The following is an 11,761-nucleotide window of genomic DNA, read 5'->3' on the forward strand; positions in this document are numbered from 1 at the left end:
GTTATCACTGCCCTAGGTGAAATCAGGACAAAGTTTGGCTTTAATGAAATGGAAAATGCCAGCACATTCAGTTATTTTCCCATCAAAACTAAATGTCAATGAAGGTTTTAAGACTTGTGCAAGTATTCCTCTGTACCTGCAAAGATTTCTTTTTCTCTGACCCAGGCAGCCTACACCTGAAATGAGATGGAGCCCGGGGGCCAGGCTGTGGGTGGGGCTTGTCAGGGCCATTAGTGCTCATTAGCACCTGCAGGTGCTGCCACTCACTTCTTTTTCATAATAATTATGCCTCAAGCTGCAAAAAGAGCAAGAAAAATCACTAAAAGTACATATATTTTATGAAAAATAAAGTCTTACAGGAAAATATTGTGCTGGCTTAGTGTCAGGCTGCAGGAATATGGACAAAATCTGACAGATAGTGGTAGACCATCTAATTTTTTTCTTATATGGGAATACTGATTTGGTTAAGAGAACTTCATCTGCCACACAGCACATGAATGAAGACTTATCTGTTTGACTAGTAGGGAAGCATTATACTGATTTTTGTCTGTCCTTTTCCTAGAAATGATTATGTGATCGTGAGGAATCTAGTGCCCCTTATTTTGTTGGTTTTTCTTAAAGTAATAAAATAATTGAGCATCCTTCTTTTTCCTCTGAAAGTAAATGTATTGATGAACCACTTCAAACAATGCTAATCAACAGTGTGAGAAGCCTGCAAGATAGGACATTGACAGGCAAGGTACTATTACTAATTTATTTGTCTCTTTATGGTTCAGTTAGAGGAATATCTTAGGGAGTGCAGCACATGTCAGTGTTGTCAGATGTTACACGGTAGCTGTCATAGTTTTGACTGATGTACAAGCACTACCTGCTCATGTTTGCCCTTCCTTTCTGTGGAGTGCACACAGGTAAGACAGCTTGTTGGTAATTTTTATTTAATGCTTTCAGTATCTGCAGCTGCTCTTTTGTTGAAAGTTCTGACAATGAGAGATTCCACCCACCCAGATTCCCAAGATTTCCACTGCAAGGGTTTCATCATGTAAACAAGGTTTTCCTCTGGGATTAGAATACAACTCTCATTTTTTTCTGATGCCTAGTGATCTTGGCTATAACTCTTTATGTTTTCATTTATTAGGAAATACCAAAAAGAAATAAAATCACAGGAATTAATTAACAAGAATTAAGAGTGCAAATGGTTTTGCCCTGTTCAAGAAAAGGTAATTTTCTTTTCAAAATTTTCTTCTGAAATAGACATGTCCTAAACCTCACCTTATGCAGACAAGCTCATCCTAATTTGAAGACCTCTATGCAAAACATAACCACAACTATGTGTCCAGGGAGGTCTGACATTCACAGACTTTAATCCACTCTCAGGCACAATTGCTGCATAAAAAAGGAGGCATTACTGTTCAGCCTGCATAACTAGGTGAAGCCTTTAAACATGGCAAACATTTATTTTTAATATAATGGAGAAAGAAGCAAGAACAAGAATGATTGTGAAAGAAGGGTTCAAAAATAATCTTAGGCTGGGAAGCCAAATAAGCTTTATGAATGACAGTTCAAGTTGTGGTGTAGTTGTTCCAGGAAGCAAAAGGATTGTTCTTCTAGATGCAAAAGTGAAACCTTTTCAAAAGATAGAAAGTCATTCCAGATACTACAGAAACAAATTCAGTTTGCTGTCAAGACTATTTCTCCAGTATGGTCTAGCCAGAGAATCCTAGGAATTAAAGGAAATATGCATACCTTGAAAAATGTTTTAAAATATTTTCCTCTAACTATGGAGTTCAGTTTGGACCAGAAACTCCCTTTTGCTGTATTTTTTCTTGTCTTTCCCCCTCCCCATCTTTTCATCTGAGCAACTGGTTCCACTCTTAGGTTAGCAAAGGCCAATGGAGCAGAGAGCAGATGGGCAGCATTTCTCCCTGATCACTCATTTACTTATTGGAAAGTTATAAATGATGGTGTTGTGCAAAATCAGTTTTATTTCTTTTCCTACAAGAGATTTGAAAAACACTATGTAACATAATTTTTAGAAATAGTTTTCTGAGTTTTTACATTTCTGTCAAGCTGGGGGTTTGGGGTTTTTTTATTATTTTTTTTTATTTTTTTTCAACTCTGTTATGCTGGTTTTGTTATTCTGAGACCATATTTGTCTCACCAGGAGCCACTTTTCACTCAAAGGAATGTGGCTTGGCCACATCTCTTCAAGAAATCATAGCATCTCTGTGGTTTCTATGAACACTAATGTTTTCAGGATATCTGCTGTGAAAATCATGCATCCATGAGAACTGAAGCTCTCTGGCAATCCCTGGAGGTAAGCAAGCCTACATTTTGAAGTGTGAGGAGGAACAGTGATGAAAACATGGGCATTTTTGTACCATGTGTATGAAACTCTATTGAAAAATTTATCCAGTCCCTGGGCTGCTTCTAGTAGCAATGTAGGATGAAAATGTGATTGGAAACATTCACAAATGAATGCTAATAAAAGAAATAACATTATCTGGATTACTGACAAAATTTGGGCCACAGAAGAAGAAAAGACCAGGTTTTACCCAGAGTTATAGCTCTTGCAATGTAGAATGGATTTTTTTAATGCTAACTCAATAATCTTAATTTAGTCTTGATTTACAAATATTTACTTAGCAGTCTGATTTTTCTTCCTTCAGGTATGAAAAGCAGAGCAACAGTATTACAATGTCTGAGGCAGAATTTGGTATTGGTGTCTTTCATTCCTTTCAGAAATTTTATTGACTTTTATTTCTTAAAACCTAGGTAAGACCCTGATTTTAATCTCTCTCTAAGGCCAGCAGTGCCTTCACTGGATCGCTGTTCTACAACAGCACCTCAACAGGTGCTTACATTTCACTGCAGGAAATGCAGCATAAGGATATATTTACAGTTGAGCACAAAGTCACATATATTTGCGGAAGGAATGAATTTTCATATATGCTTAAGTGCTTTGTTGAAGTAAAACCAGCCCAGAAAATATATGTAAAGATAGCAGAACATAGGAAAAAATCCTCACCACATGGAAAGTGAAGCAACATTCCTAAATGGAGAGTAGCTTTACTGCAGGATTTGAGGATTTGAGAAGCCATCCTTGGCAAATCTGAGTGAGCTTTATGCCTGTGTATCTCTTCCGGTGTCTTTGCTGTTGTAAGCTGCTAAGTACATATTGGTGTTCAGCTGAGTTGAAATTTAGAGTTATAGATTTTGATGGACCTCAATGAAGATGTCTAACTCTTTTAAATAACCTTTAATTAACAATAATGACAAATTAAACATTTTAATATGAGAAACTCAGATATTTCAAAATTATTTTTTCACATTGAAAAGGAAATATTAAAAAAAAAAATTCCTTAAGCCATTGCTATTATTCTTGTTAAAGGTATTTTTTGTAATATTCTTAGGATATCCTGACAACAAAAAATTATAGAATGAAACTGTGTCACAGAAGCAAAAATGTGTTCCTTGTGCATATTCCAAACTCCCTAGTTCTATCTGAAATATGGTTGAGATTTTACTGGAGGACCAACCACTTCTTTTAGGGTTCAATCACCAATGGCATCCAAAAACCATAACTGTTTTTGTTCTGTGGCACTGAAGCTGTTGGGTCTATAGACTTTGGTCATATCCTTATTAAGGCATTTAATCTCAGCAGATGGATATTTTTAAGCTAATAGGGTGAAAAGAGATCCTAGTTTAAAAATTGTGTTCACAGATGAAATCTGGCTAGGTTACTTGGTGATGACTAGAAGTGCTAATCTTTGAACATAATATTTCTTATATTCTTAGAATCATGGAATATGCTGCACACCATTCAATTTACCTTTTCAGCTTTTTTCATGGTCCATCAGACATTATGTCTTGTTTTCTGCAGTTTTTATGCCAGTTTTAAGTAGTAATCACAAGCTTCTTTGATAATGAGGTCTTGATCATGAGCACTTGACCACTGTAAATGGGAACATGTATTTCAACTAGAAATGGACTTTACCAGTAGCCAAGAGGACAGTAAACTCTCATTAGGCACGCAAATGCTATCAGTTAAAATTACTGTGAGATAGAGCTTAGTGTCTTGACAGTTTCACATCATTTTAAGCTTTTACAGAGCCATGGAAATGAGCCTGAGATGGGATCTGTGGAGGTGATCCAGAAGATCTCCTGTTCAAAGTGGAACTGTCTTGGGTAGAGGTTCTGTCTGCATTTTGGCTTAAACGTACTTGTGAGACAAACCGGAGTGCTGGCCCCAGGGTCCTTCACGTGTATCTGCAGCACTGAAGTCTGCATAAATATAGTGACTGTTTTCAATTACTCATGGGTGGGATGAATTAATGAAGAAATATAAGGTCTTTTAGCTGTCTGAACTTATGGAATTACATGATAATCATTTTCTCCTTTTTATTCTGATTTAAGTCCTACAGCGTTTTAATACAAAATTCAGAAACAAACAAAAATCTGGAACCAGAATCCAGAGTGCTCTCTTTTAGCATGGAAGATTATTTAGTCATTAGTTTCATTAATCAAAGAGAAATAAAGAATTGTTTTATCACAGAAAAATAATATATGGTGTAACTCTTAATATATCCATTACTCTACTAAATGAAAAAAGACCATAGACAATGGCATGTGTTAAAACAAGGCTTCTCCATTAAAAATTATTATAAGTGACTTTATTACACCATTATGCCCCCATTGCTTAGGTGAGAAACAGTCGTGTTAAATCTTTGTTGACGCTGAAATAAAAATTCAGAAGTGCTGCACAGCTGCACATGCATTATAATGTTTTCTGAAGTAAAATATTTCATATCCAATTTTTTTTCATGATGCACATGAGAAAGTGTTAATGATAAACATTTTCTCTGGAAGCTGTTGGACTATTTTAATTTAGTAATAATTAAATATTAGCTGAAAGTTAATGTTAATATTGGCAGGAGGAAGGCTATTTCTGTGGAGGAGAAGCATTCCTGCAGTCTGTCAGTAAGGTGTGTCTCAAGATAAAGGCTAGCAAAGTTCCCCAAGAAAGGTCATGCAACAGATGGAAGCCTGACTGTAGTAACTCAAGTCCAATTCTTCTAAATTTCCAATTGATCAGAAAGATTTCAGGTAGATTTCCCACCATGTTCTGGAGCACAAAACTTTTTGTCTGGCTATTCAGAGTGATTTCTATTACTGCTGGCAAACTGATGTCCACTTAAAGGGTAAGATGAATTTTAATAGCATAAATAATGAAAAAGGAGAGAATTCAAGACAGGGCCAACATAATTCTTTATTTGTAAAGCTCTTACTAGCTATATCTTATGAAGGACATCTTCACAGTAGCACATTCACATCAGTTCAAGGATATAATTGATAGTAGTAATAACAACAACAATAATAATATTAATAATATTAGTATTGATGCCACTGTCAGGGAAAATCCTGCTAATTCTAGTGCACGTAGCTTTCTCTGAGCCTCTTCCTGCCTCACATATAGGCATATTTCTATTAAGATAACGAGACTGTGAGCTCAGATCTTTGTTCTAAACCAACAGCTGCTATGATTAGTGTGGGTTTTGCATATCAACATCATCCTGTATTAGAGGCATTTTTTTTTTTATAGTTCTTTTGGTATATGTTCATTGGGAATATGCCCCTTGATTCCTTTTCCAAGAGCATATCATGGCAAGGGCTGCCAGGAATGCCACAGGCGAGGCAGACGCAGAGCTGGAGAATTCTGAGAACTGTGTTAAGGCAATTCTCTTCCATTGGCACCAGGAAGCTAGAATTCAGAGAAGGCCATCAAAAATAATCAAAGGACTGAGAAATGAGATCTGTAAGCAATGCTAAGAGAGATAAACATACGTGCTTTTCCGAAGAACTGGTTGAGTGGGAGGACAGGGAACATGAAAGCAATTTCACATGAAAACAGAGTGTAAAAATAGACATTGTAAAAGGAAAAAAATCTTGATTTAATTAACTGTAGCTCACAACAAAGGAAGGAAGACCCCAAAGCCTGTAGATCTACACAGGTGGTGCTATTAAAAGTAGAATTTGTTCACTGCAAACAGTATGGAAAATAATAATATATTATAAAACACAGAATAAAACCAAAAATGCACATTACCTATGTAGAAATAAACCAAACACAGGCACACGTATATAAGGCAGATATATAAAATGTCATATCGTGGGTCCTCAGGATTACATTTTTTTATTGTGTTTGGCATTGTACCAAATGAATTTCTCTAAAAATATTGTACTGTTTGTCTACTCTTATTTCTGTTTGCATAAAAACTTACCTTGTATTTCTTTATCATTACTGAATAGTCTACAGGTTTCTTTTTAGTTTCTGTTAGAATGGCCTATAGAAAAAACCAACTCTGAAACTTATACAGTGTTTGGACATATGAATACAGTATGTGTAATAAACATTCAGTAATATTATTAATATAGAATGATGAAGCCTGTATAACTTAAACTCTGGGATCAACCTATCATTTTGCATTTTGAGGGCATTTTTTCTGCTATATTTCGTGGGGTTTAATGTCATAATATGCCAGTCATATTCATTTGAGCAGTAATTGATTTTCAATTGATACAGCTTTTAATAAAAGATGAAAAGGCAATTCTTATATATACTATTTTTATGTGTTAGATTACCTTTTGCAATGTTTTATAATGTTCACACTTAAACTGCAGAATAAGTCTATCAGTTAAAAATTGAAACCAATTTTTTAGTTTGTTTATTTTCAATGAATTGTGATTACAAGTCATTTTTATGACATTGATTCCACTAAGGAGCGATTGAACCTTATCTGTGAGCATTTCATATCTGAAATTTCAGCATCGATGTAAAACAGGTTTAACTAATTTTTTGCACATTAAAATGAACAAAAGTTCTGTCTCCTTAAGAGAGGTCCAGAATCTTTACTCTCTCTGAATATCTCCCAGTGGTATCTGAAACATAGCTAGCACTCCCTATATGGAGATTAAATAAAATAAAAGTTATCCTCAGGTAAATATCGGATGGGGATCCTAAGACCCCCTTCAGGATCCATAAGCAACAGTCAAGAAACTACCCTCTGTGTATTAGAATTAGAAATGTAAAGAGACGTAAATGCATAAGAAATTTGGTATTTTATGTAAGTAGAACTGTATAGATCACATACAAGAATATACATGGAATTTTTAGAGATATTTACTTGGCCTGCTTCCAGTATTTTCGTTGATGTTGCCTTAAACAATTTGAATTGGTTTAGAAAAGAATATCCAAAGTTGGTTCTTTATGTAAATTTCTGGCTGGAAGAGAGTAAAAGTAGTGACAGCATTATTTGTCAATGTCCTCCAGTGATTGTTAGCAATGCATTCTTGCACATATTGTTTCAGACAAAAAAATTAGTATTTTGCATTAGCAGAGGATAATTAGGCAATAAGATACAAAAGAGAGTAGGGTTATCATGAGATAAACACACACATGGGGTGTTATGAGGCACAGCCAAGTATCTGCAATCCCTCCAGGGTATGATTATCTCGTGATAACCGCACACCCTGGAGTTGCCTTATTGCTATTATAAAATATCTTTATTATAGGAAGAAATGCACATTTTTGTGCTGAAAGAAGACGAAGGTGGCAATTTAGAATGCTGAACAGCAGTTTCAGCTGAGCTGTGTGGTTTACACAGATTAATCTATCCCATTGGAATGTTTCCTCAGCCAAAAAAATGTTCCCTAAATCCAAGCAGTCATAATCTGTAGTGATGTGCAGCTATTTGGAGTATTTGACAAATTCCCTCCTTGGTTCTTATGCTGTTCATTTGACTGCAACATATGCACACAACAACATGAAGAGATGGAGAGGTGTGAACAGGACACTGAACATTCTGAATATTTGATAGTATTTTTAAAGTCTGGATTCTTCCATTTTACTTTTATGCAAACTCCGTGTAAACTCTGGAAAGCTTAAGAGAGTTGGATAATGCATGTAGAGCTAATTGAAAACTATTGGGAGATGGAAGCTCCAAAGTACAAACAATATCAATAGCGCTTTGAAACCTGGGAAACTGATGAGCCAGGGAGAAGTGAGAAGCCCCTTCCAAGTGGCACGGTTGTTTTTCTACCAGGCATAGAGAGGTGATGCCATAAAGGGAAAGGACAGCTGGATGAATACACACTGGATTCTTTCTATGAAATTGGAGTCTTTCCCCTATCATCAGCGGACAAAGGCCGTGAGAATACTTAGCACTAGTCCTATGCATAATAATTTTGTCTGAATTTACAGTCCTGCTTCTCTTTGTAGACACCGTTTGGGAGCGAAAACAACTTGGTCAGGCTCAAGGTCAATGCTCACTCTTTTGATGAAATGTTCAAAAGAAAAAATGTCTTGTCCCTATATCTGCATTTCAACAAGTGGTAGATTAGTTGTATGTCCTGTTAGTCATATATTCTTCATGAACAATTATGCCTAAGGATTTATTTCCATTCTGTCAATTAATTATTTATGAAAATGATCATCATATTCCAGTGCAACAGAAAGAACTTCAGGGAGCATTCTGTTTTGGTAATTTTGTATTATTATTGAACAAATTTTAGGAAGAAATAAACATTGAAATAGCTCATAAATTGTGTGTTAAAACATAATCAATATTTGTATTCATGTTTGGGCATAAAAACACACAAAGAAAGCCTTGTAGAATTTATTTCTGCTTAGAATCTTGTACTTTGGCCTTCAAAATGTGTCAGCTTTAATTTAAGATTGGTGTTTAATATGGAATATGGAGATCAATGCAATTGATTTGATTGAATAAAAAAGTCCTTGAAAGGATATATGGTGTACATTTTTAAATGCAACAAGCCCAATAATTGGTTTAAATGTAAAAATAAATTGTATCTAGAGATATCTATCCCAGCCAGGGGTGATGTTTTATTGGTTTTTGCATTTCACTAACTGATGTGCTTTCATGTAAAATCAATATTGTGCAGTCAAATATATTTTGTTTTGTTGTGTAGTAGGTTCAGTTAGCTAAAATATAATTTTAAACATAACTAACCTTTATTTTACAGTAAACCTTTTGTGCAGAAATGAAGGGAAAATGTAAAAAGACACTTTTAGCTTCCTAAATATTCTATGGAATCCCTTGCATAATGTATAGATTTTTCATGTGCTTCTGCAGCATTTTACTTTGCTAAGTCTCAGCATTTTAATTAAGTCCCTAGCCATTCCTCTGCAAGTAATTGCCATCTGTGGAATATTAGACACCATTTCAAGTGATGCATACGTACCTGCTTAGCAGAGCTGTGTAAAACTAGGCATCATACTTTCTACCTGTAGTGAAACTGAAAATGCATTTGCATTCAATTTTTTTCAACCTATCATGAAGAAAAAAAATATATTTCTCCATTTAGTCAATGCTGACACTTTTAATACAACTGAAAAGCAGCTTTTTTAGAAAAAGCCTACAACTCATAAAATTCCTTCTTTTTTTTTTTCTCTTCTTTTTAATTTTTATATTTTCTTCACAACTGGGGAGAGATGAAGTCAAAAGGGAATCTGACATATCTCACTTTTTAAAGTTACCTAAATGATCCAGGAAATTCCACTGCCACTACAGTGAAGGCAGAATGTTATACAAGACAATTCTAATGGATACAATTCTTCAGTTCAACAGGATACAGTCAATACAATTAGGTTAAAATGGCCATTAAACATCTGCTAGTTTTCTTAAAGTTTGTACCTCTCTCATCATTAAGGAAAACAGATTATTTGAAAAAGCTGTTAGCGTCCAAAGGAGAAATTAATTTCAAAGATTTATTTCAATGTGGTTTCATGACGCACAAACTGAAGAAGACTATGAAGAAAAGGGATTTTTGTATGTACTATTTTAGGGAAGCAGACTTTTATGTCTTTTTGTCCTCAAAATCCAAATTACAATGCTCTGTTCAGTTTTTATTTTCCCTACTGCAGGATGCTGAATAGAGATAGGGTATTTTTCCTCATCTTTCCTCTCTCTCAGTGGTCTTGAGGAAGTAGGTAAAATTTTGTGGATTGCTTTGCAAAACTGTATTGAAATATTATTGAAGAGACTCACATTCCCACATTTAAAGAAAAAATAAAAAGTGTTTTCTGCACCATGAAGTTTGCATACAGAAAATTGGTATTTCTAAGTACTTCTTCCAACCCTACAATTCTGAAACACTCAAAAGGTTAAAAAAAACCCAAAAGTAATAGACTGAGAAAGTAAATATACACACTGCTTATTGAATTCAACAGAGCAGAGAATTTTTTCAGGACTAGCGATTTCATAGACCAGTTTTACACTTTTTAGTCATGCCTTAAAACAATTGAGCACATGCCATAAACATTGAGTTGCTGGAAAATGAAGAGTCGTGAACCATTCAGAACCCAACTGAACTAATATGTTGGAATGTTATAGCTTCAGAATGCGTGCAGTGAATTCTAAACCTGCTTGCAAGCCACTTTGGTCAGGAAGTTTTTGAAAGGTACTTGCATAAAGACATGCATTCATTCAAACAAAAGATTACCAGGACATGGAATGCTTAGACTTCGCTAAAAAAGAGAAATAGGCTTGAATTTGTTTAAATCAAACTTTTAGTAATATTTAGAACTATTTGATTAAGGATGTATTATTTGGTTACTTATTCAATGCAATATAGTTGAGATGCTACATGTCTGTTAATGTCATCATAGGCAAGAAATTATTTTCCTCTCTTGTCTTGGCTAAAAGGTAACAAACAGAGGAGCTGAGTAGGAAACAGATTGATGAGGGCAATGGTAACTAGAGAGAAGAATATTCTAATAGATGCCATGAGAAAAAGAAAGCATTGCAAATTACACCACTTACCTTAAAAAACAACCTGTTCAAAGTGTTACAGAATAGTATTCAAATGGAAGTTTTCCCCAGAATAATTATTCAAAGGGCAGATGTCCCCAGAGTATAAAAGACTTCTGGCATAAGTTCTTCAAACTAGCAAGGGCAATGAAATTTGCAAAGGTCTATGGAAAAACAAAGAACTAGGAAGAAGAACAATGAAACAAGTAAGAAGAAATTTTAAAAGCAATCCCTCTTTTTGATTTTATTTTTGATTTTCCTTTATTCATATGCCTTCCTTTTGGTTGAGGTTAATCAGGCTACATGTTTATCCAGTCCCTGTTGTAATGGGGTCTTATTTGGGGTAGGGGGCAAGTCTGAAGGCAAAAGTATAATACATCCAATAATAATATTAATAGTGTGCCACATGAGACCCACATTCACATATCATAATGTCACAGATCCAAAACCACAAAAAATAAAAATAAAAATAAATCCTTCTATCTGAAATTGTTGAGATTCTTTAAATATTGCACCCATTCATTTCCAATTATACCAGGAAAGGGATGCCATGCTGAGGAGTATCTTTTACTACCCTCACATGCTAATCAGCTGCTGGTAGTGCAGCCTTCACATCTCCCTCACAGGTGGCATTTAACAGCTCAGGAAACGTACTTTCCAGAGGACACACATTTTAAATATGCTCTAGCACAAAACAATGGCACCTTCAGTGACTTCAAAAGCTATTGGTTAGCTTTGGTCAAAGTTTTTTACCTTTATAGAATAAGTCAGCTAAAACTGAAGACCAAGTAACACAACTAGGTCATATTTACTGTCCTACAAAGTCTGCTGGCTGGTGGATTAGCTCACAGTTCATTCTTGGAATCTGAAGAAAGCCCATGAAAGGAGATTTTTTCATCATTGACAATAAAGCCAGGACAGCCCCAGTGATTGAA

At 35.0% G+C, this 11,761-nt stretch overlaps 1 long non-coding RNA gene across 2 annotated transcripts; it reads left to right on the forward strand.

Annotated features, from left to right (window-relative positions):
* The first annotated feature begins 255 nt into the window (after positions 1-255).
* LOC147652613 (uncharacterized) lies at positions 256-8,884 on the forward strand. 2 transcript variants are annotated; one of them, XR_015288322.1, is made up of 5 exons: positions 256-325; positions 777-908; positions 1,136-1,217; positions 2,162-2,314; positions 4,100-8,884. It is a non-coding gene; the product is annotated as an uncharacterized LOC147652613 (long non-coding RNA). The 2 variants fall into 2 exon arrangements; XR_015288321.1 differs by having other exon boundaries at positions 305-421.
* The last annotated feature ends 2,877 nt before the right edge of the window (positions 8,885-11,761 follow it).

This window comes from Cyanistes caeruleus, chromosome 6 (assembly GCF_971803275.1).
Source record: "Cyanistes caeruleus chromosome 6, bCyaCae1.hap1.1, whole genome shotgun sequence".
Taxonomy (NCBI): Eukaryota; Metazoa; Chordata; class Aves; order Passeriformes; family Paridae; genus Cyanistes; species Cyanistes caeruleus.